Source organism: Condylura cristata, unplaced genomic scaffold, assembly GCF_000260355.1.
Source record: "Condylura cristata isolate star-nosed mole 26May11 unplaced genomic scaffold, ConCri1.0 scaffold00014, whole genome shotgun sequence".
NCBI classification, from domain to species: Eukaryota; Metazoa; Chordata; class Mammalia; order Eulipotyphla; family Talpidae; genus Condylura; species Condylura cristata.
In genome coordinates, this window is record NW_004567115.1 from 52,929,748 (window position 1) to 52,934,616 (window position 4,869).

Consider the following 4,869-nt stretch of genomic DNA (forward strand, 5'->3'; position numbering starts at 1 on the left):
GAGGCGCCCCGACCACACGTGAAGACGCCGCCTCACGGGGGCCGGCCGACTGGCTACTCGCTGCTTCCTCCGGAAGCCGAGGCCGCGGCCGCCTCGCGGGCAGACACGGAGACCCCCGGCTGGGTCAGTCCAGGAAGGCAGGACAGAGCCCCCCGGCAGCTGGGCCCTGGGCACCCGCAGGCCTGCGGCCGTGCGGCCCCCGGCGGGCCAGGGGACCCTCAAGGCGTCCGTCTACACTGGCGCTCGCGTCCCCACGCCTCCGGCGTCCCCTTCCCGCCGTGTGCTCAAGTCCGACCCTGTGGAGACCCCACTGGGTCCCCTTTGCGCCGTCTGCGGAGGGCACCCCACCCCCGGCCCCCGGCGGCCCCGCGTCAGGTCACGCGGTTCCTTGTCACGAGTTTCTGTGCAAGACGTGAGGATGCAGCAGACACAGCCAGTGGGGCCTTTGTAAGAGCACAGAGAAGACGCAGAAACGCACTGACCCCTGGAGTCACCTCCAGTCAAGGGTGGAAACTGGGGTGCAGAGACCGGACCCCGCTTTCCCCGAAACCACCATGCACGGACAGAGGCCACAGGACGGCCAGCGTCTGGCCCAACGAGCAGCAGGCCAGTCTGGGGCGGGTCCTCGCCTGGGAGCCGCGTGTCCTGCACCGCCCGCTCGCCACCGTGGCGGGCTGTCCTGGGCCCTGCGGGGCGGCGGGAGGTGTCCCCACCCCCACCCACAGATGCCGGGCACTCTCCAGCCGCCCACGGCCCCAGCCGGCGAGCGACGTCGGGGAGGCAGGGAGGGGTCCGCCGGCCCGGCAGTGGCCCGACACCGCCGGCCTGACGGACGCAGCGCAGTCAGACAAGGCTCCGGCCCCACGTGGCTTCATTCTGTGGCCTCCACTTCTGGCGTGTTCCAGGCTCTGAGGCAGAGCCTCCCGGCGGACTCCAGGTTCCACCGAGACCTGCCGCCCCCCACGCGCTGAGCCGCACGGGCGGGAGCAGCAGCGGCCCGCAGCCAGCGCCGGGTCTTCGCACTGCGCTTCCCTGCAAAAGCTCCTACCAGCATTCTAAGACTTCTTCCAGTGCTCAGTGTTTTGACTTTTAGACAGTGTTTCAAGGCACGCCTGTCTAGTTCTATCCTTGAAATAGTCTCATTAGACAAGCATTTGTCAATATGTAAATAAATGATAAAGTGACTAGCTTTGCGCTGTTTCTTAGAATAATTAAGGCACACGGAGACCGCTTTCGCATGACTGCTTTTATCAGACGTCCTTGAAACACGCGCCCTCACAGGCGGGGGTGTGGGGGCCAGGCCGGGGCAGCCAGGGAGGCCGAGGACCTCACCCAGCGGCCACAGCCTCCGCCGAGGCGGGCGGCGGTTAACAGCGCCTAACTCGCTAGGCAGCGAGCCCCGTCGCAGAGTGCACAGCCAGCAGCCCACTCTCGAGGCCACCCAGAAAGCTGTCTTCCTCCACACAGCTGCTGCTGCTGCTTCTGCTCAAAATAAGCTAGTAGCGGGCCCGCCCTGGCGGCCAGGGGGTCAGAGCACAGCTGAGAAGCCGAGGCCACTTCAGCACGCGTTTGATCCCCACCCCGGAGGTGACCACAGGGCGCCGCAGACCTCTCCTGACCCGCCCGCTGCTCCCCTCAGCAGTGGACTTCGTCCATCTGCCTGTTCTGCTCCCCACTTTGTCCCTGGGGAAGCCTCTCGCCGCTCCTGCACCTCTGGCCTGTGCCCCAGTTCTGTGTGCATAAATTAGTACATCTTTTTTAAAAAATAAGCTGTTAGTTACCCAGGAGAAAACTCAGCACCTCAGAAAGGACTTGCCCAAGTTCACGGCAGGCCCGAGCTCCGCAGGCCCGGCCTCCACGCAGGGCTCCCAGGGCTCAGGTCAGAGCCGGCCGCCACGCCGGCAGCAGGCCGGGAGCCCACCTCAGGCGTCGCCGTGGGAGCCACACTGCGGGCCCGCCCCGCCGGCGCCACACCGCCTTGGGGGAGGGAAGGGACCGCCTCTGAGTATGGAGGCAGCAGAGACTGGTCCCCTGCTGGGCGGTCGCGAGGAGGACAGACTGCCCGGGGCAAGCCTGCAGCTGAGGGCTGGCAGTGGGGACACACGCAGTGCTGGTCTTGTTTCTTGAGCTGGCGGCGTCCCCTGGGCGGGGAGGTTTTCTCTGTTCACTCCTGTCTGTGTGTCGTTAGGTTGTCAGCAGGGTCAGGGAGAAATGGAGATATCTGCAGGGTTTGTGCGTTGGATTTTTTTTGTTTGATTGAGCTCATACCCACGGAGCAGCCAACTCACCATCAGGCCATTCTGAAGTGTAGGCTCGGCGGCAGGAAGCACAGCTACAGTCTACTCGCCCCCCTCCCACTTCCTGCCTCTGTGAGGACTCAGCACCACGGACGTGGCCTTCGTGCTGGCCCTGCGTGGCCGTGGCCCAGCGTGGCCGTGGCCGGCTTATCACACAGCTTCAGGCTGAGGTGTGGCCACGTGAGCGGGTTGGACACTCCTCCTCCCCGGACTCTGGCCCCCCGTGGGAGGACCGCCTGGGCCGCCTGACCCGCACCGGGCCGCTCTCCGGCGACGGGGAGCTTGGGGCTGCGAGCGCACTGTCAGCAGCCCCTTCGGGCAGAGCCGGACGGATCGCTGGGTGCAAGGTTACATGACTCTGCCTCTGACTTCCACGGGACCACGCCGGTCCCCACGACGACGCACTCGCCAACGCTCTCAACCACGGGGCACCAGGGGCTCTTGGGAACTGCTGCCTTCTGGGTTTCCGACGATCAGCCGAATGGGTGTGAGCTATTAATTGTTGAATTTTTTTTTTAAGTACTTATTTACTCATATAGAACTGGGGTACAGGCCAGAGGCTCAGGGGTGGCGAGGGGCTTCCCCAGAGACAGAGTGGGGAGCAGAAGAGGCAGATTGACCAAGCACACTGCTGAGGGGAGCAGCGGGCGGGTCAGGAGAGGTCTGCCACGCCCTGAGGTCACCCTGAGGCAGGCGGGGATCGAACTCATGCGGAAGCGGCTTTAGCTTCTCAGTGCAGCGAAGCTACACCAGGGAGGGCCTATTTGTTGAATTTTTAAAAAATTGTTTCAAGCTTCCATGTTTTAGTGAAGAGTGAGTAACATGAGGTTAAGCGATCTGGTTTGTGTCCAGTCTGCGAACGCGCTGAGGCACCACGCGAGACCAGGAGGCCTGCAGGGCCCTAAGTCTGAGGCGGGGCGCCGTCATTCCGGCCCAGCGAGGGCGGGCTGGCCGCAGCCGGGCCCGGGCCCTGGCCGCACGGCCGACAGCAGGAGGCAGGCTAGCAGGCTCCAGGGGACGTGGCTGTACAAAGACAACAAACTGTCGGTGAGATCAGCTGGATAAAAGATTTCCTCTCACAGTGTGCCTCTGACCTGTACCACCAGTTTCTGTGAAAGGTCTCCGCAAACAGTTTTTACCCTAATTATAATTTGCAGTTTTATTTCTCAAGTACAATAGTCTGAGAAGGTATTAATTCCTTCCTAGACATGCAGGTCACAAATTCTGGCTTTTAGAGAAAAAAGCAAAGACCCTCACTAGACCCTGGCTCAGGCGCGGCCCGCGGAGCGGGGCTGCCCCACTGCTTCCTGGCAGCCCCCACCGACTCTCGCCGGAGCGGCCTTCGGCAGTCCAGCTGCTCGCGGACCTCCAGAACTCGTAGGACACCCCGCCACGACGTGGGGAAAGCTGGTGTTTAGGTTTTACATTCCACCGGTCCACGGAGACTCTTTATGATGAAGGCTTGGGTCGTGACTCCATCCGGAGCGGTTAACAACACACAAACCAGATCAAAAGCAGAGTCTCAGTGAATCTCCACACTCAGGCGCGGCTCCTGCCCCTCCTCACCTGCGGGTGCGGCGTCTCTGCGTCTCATCAGGTGAACGACAGGACTGGGCTTGGGGGAGGGACTTGGGGAACAGTGACTTGGGGTCTGGCCCGTGTTCCAGCTGCTGAGGTCCCCAACTGTCCTAAATGAGATGAATTCTGTTGTAAGGTGTGAAACCTGGCCACAGCCTGGGTCCAGGGCCATTTTTACCTGAAATGGTGAGATTTGGTCTGGAAAAAACTTACTTGGCTGAGTACAACCTACTCCGGATTTCCCAGTGCATTTTAAGTTGCTGTATTAGTACGAGATCACACGGAAAACCAGTAAACTCGTTGCACTTACAAGCCAGTACAGCGGTTGTACCTGAATGGTAGAAGAGGGACCGGCCTGTTCCACGGCCCTCGGGGCAGAAGGCTGTGCGCGTGTAAGGGCCGAGGGGAGAGACGCCTACAGACCCTGGAAACCCCGAGGTTTTGAATCAAAACATCACTCAGCTTCAAAAAGAATTGTCTCCTTTCCACTTTATTTAAAAGCAACGTCCATCCCACACGCACACGCTCCTGGACCTGGGGGACCTGCCGGTCCGCGCAGCCTTTCCCGAGCACCGGTTCCCCGAAATGCCAGCCCCCCTCCCGTGGGGTCGCTCTGCGGCCTGGCTCGGGCAAGCCCCGGACGCAGGCGGCCAAGAGCGGCCCGCGCAGCAGCAGCGTGACCCGTGGCAGGCGGAGCCGGGGCTCGGACGCAGCGCTGGCATCTTCTCCGTCTCCCGCCTGCCGCCGGCCGAGGGTGAGGGCGCGGAGCCCCCACGGGGGGCCCCGCCGCGTCCTAAGACCGCCCTGCGGAGCAGACTGTTTACAGCGGAGAGCGTCTGTTTACTCTCCGCGTCAGTCTTTCCTTGACAACGGCTGCGGCTCCTTTCGTTTGTGTACTGGGCGCTCAGAGGGAGGGAGGCCCGCGACCACCAGCAGCCCGCGCCCTGGCTGTGGCCAAACACGCGCAGCCGCGGGCCGCGGGCGGTGCAGGGCC